The sequence below is a fragment of the Acinonyx jubatus genome, chromosome X, assembly GCF_027475565.1.
Source record: "Acinonyx jubatus isolate Ajub_Pintada_27869175 chromosome X, VMU_Ajub_asm_v1.0, whole genome shotgun sequence".
NCBI lineage: Eukaryota > Metazoa > Chordata > Mammalia > Carnivora > Felidae > Acinonyx > Acinonyx jubatus.
The window spans coordinates 115,100,559-115,116,584 of NC_069389.1; the positions used below are offsets into that span (position 1 = coordinate 115,100,559).

Here is a 16,026-nt window from a genome sequence, read left to right on the forward strand (position 1 = left end):
TGATATAAGCAAGTGTACTTTGATTATAGAGCAGATGTGACCTGTTGTCACCATATAAAGCAGAGAAGATTTAGGGTTGATTATACTTTTTCAGCATAGTGGAAATAATATCTTCAGACCTTTTAAATGAGTGAATTTTGAGCTGCAGATATGGGAAATATTATATTTATAGCTCTGTGTGGATGTTACCAATACATAACGTGGCACTGTTTTGTTCTTGTAAAATAGAACTAGGTTGATCCTGAAGCCCACAAGTAAGCACATACACTCTTGTTTGAAGTTATTTTTCATTGAAGTACCATAAGATAGATGTAGACACACTCATATAAAAACACAAAAGATATTTAAAATGCCATCATATGAAAAATGCTAGCGTCATAGTAATATTTTATTTTAGGCTTTCTTAATTTTGAATATGTGTAATTTTAAAAGAGGAATCAACTTTTAAACACATAGCCTCTTAATAAGAGAAATGCTTCCCCCCCCCCCTGCCTTTTTTTTAAGAGGCAGTGGAGGGGCAGAGGGAGATAGAGAATCCCAAGCAGGCTCCACACTCAGCATGGAGCCTGACATGGGGCTCGATCCCACGACTGTGAGCTCATGACCTGAGCCAAAATCAAGAGTCAGACACTAACCAGTTGAGATGCCCAGGAGACCCAGAAATGCTTGACCTTTAAATTCTATAGCATAAGTGGTGGAAAACTCACTGCAGTAACCTGCACACATCTCTCAAACATATGATGACTTTTTAATTCATTTAAGCATTGAGTTTAAAATTTTTTTAATGTCTATTTATTTTTGAGAAAAAGAGAGAGAGAGAGAGTTGGGGAGGGGCAGAGAGAGAGAGAGGGAGACACAGAATCCGAAGCAAGCTCCAGGCTCCGAGCTGTGAGCACAGAGCCTACGCAGGGCTGGAACTCACAAACCGCAAGATCACGACCTGAGCCGAAGTCGGACGCTTAACCGACAGAGCCACCCAGGTGCCTGCCCCTAAGCATTGAGTTTTATAAAAATTTCTTCCCCGGTAGCACATGTAGCAAAGGTAAGAACAACAGGTTAACCAACACAACAAGGCCTGAAATTAAGTATATGTTTGTATTTGGGCTCATGAAATTGATGCATCTCCATTGTGATGATACTATGTATAATTAACCAAGTTAGGGCTTCAAGTTACAAATGACAATTACATGCATCGATGTATTGTCTCTTCTAGGAGACCAATAAAGAAGAAATAAAATTTTTTCCAAATGACAAAAAACAACAAAACAGGATGGGAAGAAAACCACCAAAAAGAAATACTTTCAACAACTATCTGGAAGATGGGAAGCAAAGAAAGGACTGTAGACAGAAAGCAGAGGAAGCCACGGCCTAGAATACATGCTGGAGATCTACATTCAATGAGAAAATCTGCCTGCCATGCTCAATTCTTCACAAGACTGATATGCACAAATCCAGGTATGAAGGACATCAGTTGTGGTATTTTTGTCTCTGAAAATAAGGGTGTCGAAGGCGTACAGAATAGATGGACCCAACAGGTACAAAACATTCATTGATTTTGCTCTATTGCTTTTCTATTCTATATACCATTAATTTCTGGAATCAAAATCTTTATCATGTACTTCCTTCTGCTTTCTTCAGGTTTGGTTTACTCTTTTTGTTGCAGTATCTGAAGGTGGAAAGTTAGGATACTAATTTGAGATCTTAAGTTTTTTGAATATAGGCATTGATAGCTAAAACATTTTCTTTTAAGCAATGCCTTAGCTGCATCTCATAAGTTTTAGTAGGTTAGGTCTTCATTTTCATTTATCTCAAAGAACTTCGAATTTGTTTGCGATTTCCTCTTTGACCTACAGGTTATTTAGCAGTGTGCTGTGTTATTTCCACATATTTATGAGTGTTCCAAATTTCTTTTTGCTATTGAATTCTAATTCCAATAAATTAGAGTGGTCAGAGAACATAAACTGTATTATTTCTCTACAGTTAAATTTATTGAAGTTTGTTTTATGGCAGAGCATATGATCTATCCTGCAGAATGTTCTAGGCGCGCTTGAGAATAATGTACTTTGTTATTTCTGGTATCTTCTAGGTCTAATTGGTTTACAGTATTTTTTAACATTCTTCTCTTTCCTTGCTGATCTTCTTCCCAGCTGTTCCTTCCATTAATGAAAGTGGAATATTGAAGCCTCTGACTATCATCACGGAATCCTCTACATTTCTCCTTCACTTCTGTAAGTTTTGCTTCATGCATTTTGGTGCTCTGTTGCTAGGTGGGTATGTGATTAAAACTGTCATACCTTTCAGACTGGTGGACTCTTTCCACATTATAAAGTACCCCTCTTTACCTCTAATAATACTTGTTTCAGAGTCTGTTGTTTCTGATATTACTATAGCCATTGCAGCTTTCTTTTAGTTCTAGATTTTCTCCTATGTTATATCCCAGGAGTTTCATAGTGTTGAGTTTTACATTGAGGTCGGGGATCCATTTTGAGTACCTTTGCGTGAAGGATGTAAGGTCTGTGTCTAGATTTATTTTTTTGCACGTGGATGTCCGTCGTTCCAGCAAAATCTGTTGAAAACTGTCTTTGCTCCACTGTGTTGCCTTGATTCCTCTGTCAAATACCTGTTGAGTATATTTATATTGATCTAGTTCTGGGCTCTCCATTCTGTTCCATTGATCTAGTTGTCTACTCTTTTGCCAATAGCAAATCGCCGTGATAGCTTTATAGTAAGTCTGGGAGTCAGGTAATGTCTGTCTTCCAACTTTGTTCTCCTTCAATATTCTGTCTTCCAATATAAACTTTAGAATACGTTTGTCAATAGCCACAAAATAACTTGCTGGGATTTTGATAGGGACTGCAGTGAATCTATAGACAAACTGGGAAGAACTGGAATCTTGACAATATTGAGTCCACCTATATATGAATATGTAATATCTCCCCATTGATTTAATTCATTTTTTATTTTGTTCATTTGAGTTTTATAGCTGCTTTGTGGTTTCCTTCATCTGCACCTTGCATATATTTTGTTAAATTTACACCTAAGTATTCCATTCTGGGGGTGCTAATGTAAATGGTATTGTGTTTTCAATGTCAATTCTACTTGTTCATTATTGGTACATAAAAAATGATTGACTTGTTATACTAACCTTATACCTGTAACCTTGCTATAATCATTTATTAGTTCTAGGAGGGCTTGTTTTTCTTTTTTGGCCAATTCTTCCAGGTTTTCTACATAGATGATCACATCATCTATAAATGGTTTTACTTCTTCCTTCCCAATCTGTATACCTTTTATTCCCTTTTCTTGTCTTATTGAATTGGCTAGAAATTCCAGTGCAATGTTGAAAAGGAGTGGTGAGGGTCATGTGGGTGGCTCAGTCAGTTAAGCATCCGACTTTGGCTCAGGTCGTGATCTCCCAGTTCATGAGTGCAAGCCTCACATCAGACTCGCTACTGTCAGTGCGGAACCTGCTTCGAATCCTTTGTCTCTCTCTCTCTCTGCCCTTTCCCTGCCTGTGCTCTCTCTCTCTCAAAAATAAATAAACATTTAAAAAAAGAAGTGGTGAGAGGAAACTAATGCAACATTTTAATTTATTCAACTTTTTTGCACTAATATTTTTAGTGATTTCTTTATAGGTTGGTCTAGACTTCACCATGCCAATCTTAAATTATCAGAATAAGCTTAAGATTCATAATGATTCACTTAATTCCAGTGAGAGCTAGAAATGATACTCCTATATATCTCTACTCCCTTCCTCCCCTTCTGTGATATTATTGTTATACATACTGCATCTATAAATGTTGCAACCATTGCATAACACTGGAACTGCTAAAAGTATTGCTTTACATAATTTTGTGTTTTACAGAAGCTCAAAGACAACAATGCAAAAAAGCAGTTACAGCTTTTGCTCTTTTATAACAGACAACATCATTTCTTGATTTCTTCATGTGTCCTTATCGTCTTAAGTTAACCTGTGGAGTCATTTCCTTAGTCCAATACAGCTGGCCCTTCTACCCCCTCCTGGAAACTCTCAAACAGGAGATGGGTGTGCCGTTTTGAAGCATAATTTCTTCTTCTAAGGAAACCCGTTTTTGCCCTGAACGTCTATCAACTGATTGGACTATGCCCATCCACAGTACTGATGATAATCTACTCAAGGGCAACCGATTGTAGATGTTAACCACATTTATAAAACACCTTCTCAGCAACATCTAGATGAGTGTTTGAATTAGTAACTGGGTACCGCAGCCTACCCAATTTGACTCATAAGGCAAACCAAGAACATCTATAATGGTGTGCTCGATGGTACCCTGCATTTCTCTGGGGCTTTCTTCATTGCTCTTCATTCTTTCCTCCATTTGTTGTTCAAATTGCATAATCTCTATTGGTCGACCTTCAGAATCTCTAATTCTTCTGACAATGAACCCTATTGTTGAGCCCTTCGAGGACTTTGTTGTTGTTGTTTCAGTTAGCTGTAGCTTTCAAATAAAGAATTTCTATTTGGTTCTTTTTTATGACCTCTGTGTATTAATGCTCTCGGTTTGATGTGACTTTCTTGTCATAGATTCCATTATTCCTTTGATCGTCATTTTATGTTTGAATATATTTACAATGGCTACTTTGAAGGCTTTTTCTGTTAACTCCGACATCCAGCTGCTTTGACCAGCAGTTTCTATTTCCTGATTTTTTTTTCTTTCCAATATAGGGCTCATACTTTCCATTTCTTTTCGCGTCTTGTAATTTCTGTCGGAACATGGACATTCTAGATAACAACTGGGTTGTTATTATTTCTTTTGTCTAGTGACTGGCAGAGTTAATCTAATAAAGTATATTTCCCCCAGAAATGTTAAGTGTCTGATGTTGCACTTTATGGTGCAAAGCCTTAGCTATGCCCAAGTTTTCCCTGGGATGATAGTGCTTGTGGCCAGCTGTCTTTGAGAGCCTTGGTCCTTAATCACCCTCAGCTGTTAATCTTTACTAATCACTGGCTGATTGCTCTATTGTGTTTAAAAATGTCCTTGGGCATAATTGCTCCACAGATTACTTCAATCAAATGCCGTCTCTTTTGTTTTTTGTTTTTTGTTTTTTTTCAATGTATGTATGTATGTATGTATGTATGTATGTATGTATGTATTCTTTAAATGCAGTCTCTTTTAAAAGCGTAGCTTGCAAGGTCAGTACTTGAGATTTGTTTGATGACAGGTGGGTTTCTGCCAATTTACTTTTTTTCCCCAATTCTGTCTAGAACATTCGTCAGCCTACACTTTAGCCCACATGTCAAATTAATCTACCTATCTCCTCTCAGTTGCCTTTCATCAAACCTCTACTATTTGGGAGAAGACCTCTCTTAAGTCAGTTTGGGATGTCATAAAATACCATAGACTGGGTGGCTTATATAACAGAAATTTGTTTTCTCACAGTTCTTGCGGCTAGAAGCCCAAGCTCAAGGTACTAGCATGGGCGGGTTCTGGTGAGAGGTCTCTTCATGGCTTGTAGATAGCCACCTTCTCACCATGTCCTCACGTGGCTGAAAGAGAGAGAGCATGTTTTCTGGTGTCCCTTCTTATAATGGCACTGATCCCTTCATGAAGGCCCCATCCTCACAACCTCATCTAAACCTATGCCCTAAAGGCCCCATCTCCAAACACCATGGCATAGGGTGTTAGGGCTTCAACACATGAATTGGGATGGCAGGGGGCAAATGACACACTTCCATAGCAATATCCTCAGGATTGAACTTCACACTCTGTTGCAAATGAAGTCGGCTCCTTTTGGAAGAAATTTGGAGCTTTCCATTTTACAGCCTGCTTCTCCCACCCTCCCCTCCCCCCCCCCCCCAACAAAACCTCCGAGTCAAGGCTCTAGGGCTGGGAGAGGGGACAATGTCAAACTTATCTGTGAGTGACACCCCCGGTTTAGGGGCTGGGTACTAAGCAAAGAGGGGCAGTAGTTTCCGTTCCTTCTGGCTGGCCTCTCCCAGTATGGAACTGCCATCCCACAAACCAGAACAAGGGTGATCAGTGGCCCAATATTCTTAGTAGCATTTTACCCAAAGCAGAATCTTAGTCCCACAAGCGTTAGGCTAGGCAGAAGAAGGGTGTGTCCATCTCTCGGTTGAAATCACCTACAATTCACACTTGGCAACAGATGGCTAGGGGAAAGATGAGAAAGGCTGATATCCTGCCTTTCCCAGGAAGATAGCCCTCTGGGAGCTGGAGGCAGAGGGGTCCCTGTGTTCTTGGCTGCATCAGTTTGGAATCGAGTCTCCGTCTCCCTGAACTCAGAGAGAAGGCAGGAAATGGTTCTTAGTTCAAAAACCACAGTCTTACTGTGCTTCCAGAATTTTAGATTTTCTTGAATAAATGTGTCTTCATTTGCTGTATGTTCTTAGGATTATAGAGACTTCAATGTATATATCAGGCCAGAAGTAGAACTCACCCAGCAGGAAGGTATTTAACTGCTCAAAAATATTATGTTCTCCACTAGAGAAATCAAATTAATTGGAGAGAAATGAGGCCATCATTTGGATATCTGCATCTCACAGTAAAATAGTGGGCTTTCTACGGTTTAGTGATTCCCCAACATGCATCCAAGCTCCCACCGTGCTTGCAATCAGTTGAAACCTGTCAGCTGAAATCTTTGCCCATGAACACAGCACTTTCTAGTAGCTTTTGAAGGCCTCATTATCAAATATTAATAAAGGCGTATCACCAGACATCTGATGACAAACATGTACAAAAGTAACAGGAACAAGGAAAATAAAAAGTAAGTAGTCTAGAAAAACAGACAAAAATAAAAGAATAAAAAGAATTTCAAAAATATCTGTAATTTATTTCCAGAGAGAGGTATAAGAAGATAGCAAATCCATAAAAAGGAAACAGGAAGCTATGGAAAAGGAACAATCAGAAATGAAGAAAGAGGGCTTGGAAGTTAAAAATATAATTGCCAGTGAATTTTTCCAATATAACGTCAGAGATAAATTTAAGCAAATCTCCACAAAGGAGAAAAAAAAAAGACATAAAAAGTGTGAAGGAAAATACCAAAAGGAGAATTTATCCTGTTGTTTCAACTTATGATTGATAGGAGTTCTACAAAGGAAGAACAGAGAACATATGAGTAGAAGATATTCAGTAAATAATTGAAGAGAATTTCTCAAAGCAAAAGTATGCAAGTTTTTCAGATCAAAGGGCCCAGAACAATAAACGAAAATTAAGAATCTTTCCCATGAATATAACTGTAAAAAAATACCTTTAACAGCAAAGAAAACAAAAAAACATAAAATCTTCCAGAGGGCTGGGGTGGAAGAGGACCCACTCACATACAAAAGAAGACGCTTCGTATTGATATCAAACTTTTCATAAATTATGCTGGACACAAGAAGCCAATAAAGAAATGTTTCATAGTTCTGAGAGGAAAACGTGTGTGTGTGAGAAATTTTATGCTGACCAGACTACCAAATATGGAGTCAGGATAAAGAAACTTTAGGCAGCAAGAACTTGAAAATGTGCACCTCATGTATTCTAGGTTACTTGAAAATGTACCTCAGGAAGAACACAAAAGGAGTTGACCAGGAAGAAGACAACGGGATCCAGTAAACAGTAAGAGAAATTGTAGGGGTACAGCTACTCAGGAGTGCTACAGAATCAGCAGTCCAACTGGGATTATGAGGACAAGGGCTCCAGGATGGAAGATTCTGGAGTATAAAAAGGAACTGACAGGCCAGATACAATGATTGCTATCTTAGAACATTTGAGGTCATGGTAAAATCAATTGTGGTTTATGGAAAAGGAACATCCAATTGCAATTTACTCTTGGAACGCTCTCCTCTAAGTGACTGTGAAATTGGACCTGTAGAGATAGAAATGTAGTCTTAAGCATAGTACTTGACTCTGCAGTGAAACCATCTACAGGCCCATAATAATGCCAGTGGATTTTTATTATAGTTTTACATTTTAGAGTTTGGGACAAACCACACGAGTCTTAAATACGGTCACAGAACAGACTAAAATAATGTACTTTGAGAAGGTAAACATAAAAATACAGCTAACAGAGATTGGAAGGCGGACAAGATAGAAGGGAGGGTAGAAACACCAATATCCTTACCTTGAAAAAGGGGAAGTCAAGAGAAATGAAGCACTTTATTTCATGTTGCTGAAAGTTGCAGATGACATCATCTCACCATATTGGGAGGAGGGAGATAGAAAAGGTGATTATAAGTCAGCTAAATTCCCCATATTTAAAAGCAGAAAAACAACAATGTCAACAACAATAACAGTTAAGACGGAGCCACTGTTTTAAGGACTTCACGTAGATTAAATAATTCAATTCTCATAGAGATCCCCTAGGGAAGATGCCATTTTTAATCCTACTTTACAGATGAAGAAACAGGCATAGAGAGGGAAAGTAACCTGCACAAGGTCGTACAGCTGTAGAGTGGTGAAGCCACATTAAAACCTAGACAAACTGGCTCTAGAGTTCTTATTTTTAACCTGTATGTACACAAACTGCTTCTCATGACAGTTTTAGGCAACGTCTAAAGTTGATCATTAAAAGAAAGGAACTATTCATTTTCCTTATACATTGTAGTCCTTAATCCCAGTCATAGGTTACTTTGCTAAATGAATATAACAAGTGAAGTTTGTACAAGAGGGCAAGAATGAAACATGGCTTTAACCTGGATATGTAATGTTAGATATATCACACAACAACTAATCACTGAAATGTCATGGAAAACACCAAAATGGAGAGAGCTAAATGTGGAGAGAGACATATATCTTTGGGAAATTCACTTAGATAAGCTTGGTGAGCATTTTTTGTCTCTCATCCTGGACTACTCTTGCCTCTCTTTTATGCCTGAAACATTCCAAATCGCATTCATTCATTCATTCATTCATTGATTCATTTTATTTTTAATATGAAATTTATTGTCAAATTGGTTTCCATCCAACACCCAGTGCTCATCCCCACAGGTGCCCTCCTCCATGCCCATCACCCACTTTCCCTTCCCTCCCACCCCCCATCAACCCTCAGTTCATTCTCGGTGTTTAAGAGTCTCTTATGGTTTGCCTCCCTCCCTAACTTTTTTTTCCCCTTCCCCTCCCCCATGGTCTTCTGTTAAGTTCCTCAGGATCCACAGAAGAGTGAAAACATATGGTATCGCCTTTTGAGACTAAGCTCAAGCACCACTACTTCCCTCAATGTCATCCTGCCCTGTGACTAATGACCATGATGGAGTCATATGCTACACAGAGGCTAGGCTCCAGAAGGCAGCCACTACAGCTAAAATTGTCAATGGTCAAAAGTCAACTTGACATTCCCATAGGAAAATGCTGTCACAGAATCCACTGTATTGTGTCTCGTAGATCTAACATAGTCGATTTTTCTCTAAATTTGGAACAGATTACTGTTTCTTTTGGTGAGCTGCACGAAAAAAAAAAATAGTTGGCTTGTGTTTTTAGGCCACATAGTATGAATAATACCTGTTTTTCAACTTTGCGATCTCATTTAAAATAACTTTGGGAATAGCAGATAGGTCATATTCCATTTCTGGACTATGCTGATTAAATCGGGCGACAGACACTAGTTGTTATTTTTCTCCTCTTCTTCCATTTTTATTTGCTGAGTTCATGTAATTGAATTCATATAAAATAAATGGAAGAAGGATGTAAATTCTCTGTAATCCTTTCATTGAGCCTTTCACTGAAAATTGTACACACTTATCATTCTACGTCGAAATGATGCATAATATAATTTACGTAGGAAAGCATGAATAGAGAATGATGGATTAATGAGTGACAGAAACGATGAAAGAGACATTGATGCAAGGATGAAAAGATGAAAAAATCTTGTAATATATTAATAAGATGTTAGGTAGCTGCTTAAATGTAGATAAAGATGTTTAGAGATAGAGAGAGATAGATGAATAGCTGGGATTATAAGTATAGAACTTGACAGACAGCCTCTTGGAATGATAACAGATAAAAGAAAGACGATGATAAGAGAGAACCTGATGATGAAGTGATGGTGGAAAGGAGCTAGAAGTGGACGAGGCTACAAATACGTGCAGATATTTATGTATTCATTCAACAAAGTGCCAGTCAGTATATTAGGCACTGGAGACACAATAGCAAGCAGAGAGAGATTACGGTCTTGTCTTCACTGAGCTCAGAGTTAGACATGTTATTATGAGGGCATTAGGTGCCAAAAAGAGTTTTAAAAAAATCAAAAGGTCAGAAAAGGATGGGGACGTAAGTTTAGGAAGGACAGTCAAGTAAAACTCCAAACTAAAGAGACAGATGAATGATATACTATATGGACAAATATATAAAGATCGACAGTTGATAGAGACAGGCATATGGTGAGCAGTAGAGCTAAGTAGATAAATGTGAAGCACACACACAAAAAATAGTTGACGGTAAGATAGAAAAATGACAGTCAAGATAGGCAATTAATGTTAAATGAATGAATCCAAAATGAATAAATGCAGAGGTAAATGGATCTATGCTATAGTGGTGGTATGTAAATCTAAAACTCTGGAGAAACCGGTGGATGGTTCCAACAGAAAGAAAGTTGCAAGCCCATGTTCTATATCTGCGTGCTTTTACGTATTATCACAGGTCTTTGACTGATGGAAATAAGTACATGTGAAGACAGCGTCAACTCAGATCAAATATAATTAACAGTTTTAAACAGAACTCACATGAAAATAAATCAATGCAAACAACGCTTTAACGTGAGGAACAGTTTTTGCTGTGCAAATGATTGTAGATTCAGACACTACATATTTTTAATCCATTTCAAAAGCAGAATCCAATAGTAATTATCAACCAGAGCTGTTGGCTTTCAAAGCTCCTTAAGCTTCCACAGTCCCATAATATGATGGCTGCTCCCTATTTTTAGCCATCAGTAATGGTTGCTTAGCAGCCCTGGAAACTCCTATGTCAGAAACCACTGTCACATCATGGACGGCATTGGAAAAATACGCTGCCTGCAAACTCTCACCCAGCATGGAAGCCACTCAGCTAGAGGAGCCAAGGGAGAACTTTCACAAGACACCCAAACCAAGAAATCTGCTCTGTCAAGGAGGGACATAAGCGCTACGTGACATAAGGAGAGATTTAAAAGTACCTTATTTGAGCTTAAACACGCACTAACTACATACTGATGGAAAAGGGAGTTGACATTTAGGTGTACATTAGGTGAGCATTGACACATTTTTCAAAGAAACTAAAACATGCCTTGAGTTTAGAGCATGCCTTGTTTTATCCACCCCATTTAACTTCCCATTCATTTTACTAAACACTAAAGGTAGGCAACAGCAGAAACTTTCTTATCTGAGGTACTTGTGAAGACTGCTTGGTTGACTAATGGAAAATAGTGGTTGAAACTGGAAATCATTTTTAAATTATATATATCTTAGACAATTCATCTAATATTAAATCATATTAACATCTACTGTTTCTCCTCTTTCTTGATGTAGAGTCAAAGCCTTTTCATTGAGTGGGGGTCCTCTGATTTCACTTTCTTATGGTCATTATTACATAAACCACATGCTATCGCATCATCTGCGACATCAAGTTTCACTTTCTTTGAAATGTAGCAGAAACTTGAGGACACTTATGAAGGACTGAAGGGGTTTTTTTGGTTTGTTTTTATTTTTTCCATTCTCTCCCCAGACCTGCTTCTAGAACAATTTTTTCCTTAACAGTTGGCCTATATCAAGTCTCCCCTAATTAATTTACATTTCATGGAAATAACAGTTCTTTCTGAATCCATATTAATTACTTTATGTAGTACCGAATTAAGTAAAAATTATTACAGTAATACGTGTACTTGGCATAAAGAGGTTTGGAATCAAACATAATGGCTCTCAGTAAGCATGAAACAGGTGGAACCAGATGTGCACAAATGGGTAGGCTATCAGCTGTGAGTTTTCAGCGTGCCTTAGAGTATTAATCAGTACATTTTATAGAAGGAATAAGGAGCATTATTAATCCAGTAAGAGGGCAGGTAAGTTGTGCCTGTCTATGCCAGCCACTGTGCCAAGCCACAATTATGAATTTGTAAGACTCTGTCCTCAGGGAACCAAGTACATTAATATCAAATTTCAAAAATGCTTTCTTTCTACGCCTAGGTTTGAGGCCTTGCTTCCTCTATAACTCACGCTGTGGCCCTTGATAGCGCCTTTTCTTCACAAGACTCAGTTTTCTCCATCTGTATATTGAAACTCTAGGGCAGATATCTCTAAAGTTCTTCGTTGCTCTCTGGTTCTAAGGATTGTTTCTTTGAGTTTTAGAATTGGTACTATTTTGCTCAAGATACGAGAGAATAATTAAATCATTGGTCTTTAAATTGTGTTATTTTTTTTTTTTAATTAAGATTCAACAGTACTTTTAGAATTATATATTCCAGGTCTGGAATTGTAAGAAATATTTTACTTACACATGACTGGTGGCAGTCTAATGTAAGCAGGGTTTGGATTTCAGCTCTGACAATTTACAGCTTTGTGTTCATGGGTTAAGTCCATTGACCTGTTGGGATTTCAGTTTATCCTCTATCAGAAAGGATAACCGTACGTGTATCAGTTATTGGCTGATGTGTAACAAATCATCTATATCTTACAAGCTTAAAACCAAAAGAAATTGTAATTTCACAATTTCAGTGGGTCGGGAATCCGGGAATGGCTTAGCTGGGTGGTTCTGGCTCAGGGTCCCTCTTGAGCTTAAGAGCAAAGCTGTAAACTGGGGCTGCGGTCATCAGCAGGCTTTACCGGGATTAAAGGATCCACTCCCAAGCCTGCTAATTTGCTCTCAATTCCTCAATTCCTCACTGGACACTGGCCAGAGGGGAAGGGGAAAGGGGGAGAGACAGACAGAACCAAGAAAAACAACCTACAGTGAATATAATTTAAAGCCATCAAATATACAGCACCGATATTAACCCTCTTCCACCTTCTACAACGAACTCCATCTAGGACACTGGAGAGAAAACGCAACAGCACCAACAGCACCAACAAAAATGTATCTATAACTGAATTATTTTCATGTGGCAGCTGCTGCTTTGCACCTCCCCTGAATCCACTATCCGGGACTTCTGGACTCCTGTCCCCTCCGTGACGACTCAGTTATCGCTAGAGACATCGCAGAGAGGTGACTGCAGGGCAGTGCGCCATTCCTTCTACTGGTCTATCTTAGTAATCTCCACAACATGGCCACAGGGCCTATTTAGCTGCACGAATATTTTAATGGTATTTGGAGAAACAGAATCTCACAGACCTAGAATCAAATACTGGACGTATCTGTTATTAAAAGCCTCACTGGACTTTTGTCAGTCAACACTTCTTTCTAAAATGCTCCATCTTTCTGTCATGTTGGCTAATCTCTATTCTTTGTTTCCTCGAACTTCAAATATTCTGGTTCATCTCTTAATACAGAGCAATGGAACTGTCTCTGTGGCATCCTCATACCTTCCAGATGTCACTTCCACTCTCAAGTGACATGTGGAGGCACTGTCCTAAACACAGTTCTCTCCCTAATAGTACCCACTATTAAGACAGATATTAATTTTCTCACAAATATTACCTATCCATTCATTCATTCATTCATTCATCCATCCATTCAACTGTTCATCCATTTGTCCACTGTTAACTGACCCACCTATGATACATTAAAACTCTACGCTAGAAATGTAAAACCAATGAAGACACTATCTATGCTACTCAAAATATCACACTTTAAAAAGGGATAGGTGAAGGTATACATATAACAATGCAGAGAGCTTTCCTGGAGAGTGAGAGGTAAGATCTAATCCGAGTACTGAAAGTTTCTTAGAAATTAGCCAGATAAAAAGATGAGAAGCTAGAAAGAAGAGAGATTCCCAGAACAGTTCTCAAACTTAGTTGGGCATCAGAATCACCTGCTCAACTTCTTAAGCACAAATGCCGGGACCACACCCATAGTTCCAGATTCAGTAGGTTGAGGGTTTCAGCCTGGTAATTTGCATTTGTAACAAGGCCCCAGGGGGTAATAATATTCACGCTGCTTGGGCAGGGATCGCACTTTAAGAACCACGGCTCTAGGCCAAGAGAGATGAACGTGGTGCACTTGAAATATTGCACACGGGCAAGAAGGGCTGGCACATCCAAGGAGAGGAGTGATGAGAGACGAATCTAGAGAACCAGGACTAGATCGTGACACACTTTGAAAGCCACGTTAAAAGGTCTGGACTTTATCCTGGGGGTGGTGGAGACATGGAGGCATTGACTATTACGCTGAGAGAGTGTGTACATGATCATATTCAAGCTTCAGAAAGATCATGCTGACTGCAGTGCCCAGAACCGACTGAAGTTGAAGGCGGGTCCCCAGCAGGAATACTTAGGAAACTGTTGTATTATATCAGGTGAAGGGTGAATTCAAGTAATGGAAATACGATAATGATAATTACCATTATAAATATAATACTATCAATAAAAGTGATGATAGCCAACAATTTTAAACACTATTGGGCATGCAGGGGTCTAAGAGCTTTACGTGAATTACTGCGTGTAATTCTCACAACAATCCTGTAGAATACGTTGATTATTAGACCCATTCATAAGAGAACACTAAGGCTTGAAGAAATGAAGTGATTCGCCCAAGGTCACCCAGATAAGAAAATATGGAGTGAGGTTCCAACTACAGATAGTCTAACTTTAGAATCTCTGCTCTTAACGCCACACTTTGAGGTAAAAGGAGGCTAATGGTCATGGGCAATTTCATATTTTGCACAACCAGGTTAATTACGCTTCCATTAAGTCTAAACCCATTTTCATCATTATATGTTGTCACAGAACAGGATTCTTTTCCATCAGAGTACTCATTTAAGTAGATAATTCTGCCTTTCTAAGTGATATTACTTGATCAGGCATGCCTTCCTCGCAGATCTGAACATACAGAAAAATGGAGACTACATTTGCTTTTGTTCACCATTTGTATCCCCATGCCCTCGTACAGGTCCTCAGCAAACATTAACTTAATAGTTGTTGAGAGAATGAGGAGCATATGAAGGTGAGAAGGAAAAAGTTATTGGTGGAAGAAAAATCCATTTGGAAACATCCGACAGGTTATAGCATATAGCATATAGCATATAGCCATCTGGAGCTTAGTTAGAGAAGAAAAGCAAGAAAAATAGATCTTGGAGTCATCAGCTCAGAATATTAACAGAACCCCTTTGAGTGAATGAGGATCACCCAGGGCTAGTATGAAGAAATGTTCTTATAAGGATAACTGCGTATCATGCAGATTATCGTTAAAATGGTAATTATTAATTATACTAAATTACATAAATAAGACATAGCCGATTACACATTTCCTTTGCTTTTATGGTCACAAAGTCAAGGAAAGCCTGGATGTTGCCTTGGAGCAAAGTTTACTAAGTAAAGACTTAGACATTTACACATTTTATCTTCCCCAATGAATTGCCCAGCGAGTGCTTACCATAGAGCCACAGAAAAAAGCTGGTTTCATCTGGCATCAAATATAAGGGGTTGCCTCCCTGCCATATTGTGTTGTGACCTGGCCTATGGGAGCTGAGCACACCTCTTGCGTTCTGGCTCTCTCATTTCCTGTCACAGTGCCTAAGTGTAAAAGCCCAACCCACCAGAGACTTTCCTCCTCATCTCTACTTTCAGCTGCTGGGATTAGAGCCCTGGTAACCACTTAATCTGACCAGACTAAGGTACAGTGGCCTTGAGTGGCTAACGGGAGAAAATTCAAAGTCATATTGGTAGCAGAAAACCACGTCACAGATGTTTACAGAGACATTCTCCTTTGAGACAGTGCCCTCCATGATCTGGCTCTTGCCTACCATACTGATCTCAGCTCCAAATACTCTCCCTTGCTCACTCCATGACAGTCACACTGACCTCGTTATGGTTCTTCAAGTGCACCAAGTTTCCTCTTGCTCAGGGACTTTGTACTTCCTTTTCTTTCTGCTAGGAATCTGCGGTTCATTTGCTTGCGTTCTTCATATTACCATGTAAATATCATC

General features: G+C 38.8%; 1 long non-coding RNA gene across 1 annotated transcript in view; it reads left to right on the forward strand.

The window, feature by feature from the left end:
* The window catches only part of LOC128311464 (uncharacterized), a 293,321-nt gene extending 289,452 nt beyond the window's left edge, over nt 1-3,869 (forward strand). The window contains exons 2-3 of the long non-coding RNA XR_008289881.1: nt 1,214-1,455; nt 2,148-3,869. This is a non-coding gene — a long non-coding RNA (uncharacterized LOC128311464). The remainder of the gene's footprint in view (nt 1-1,213; nt 1,456-2,147) is intronic.
* Nucleotides 3,870-16,026: the final 12,157 nt, after the last annotated feature.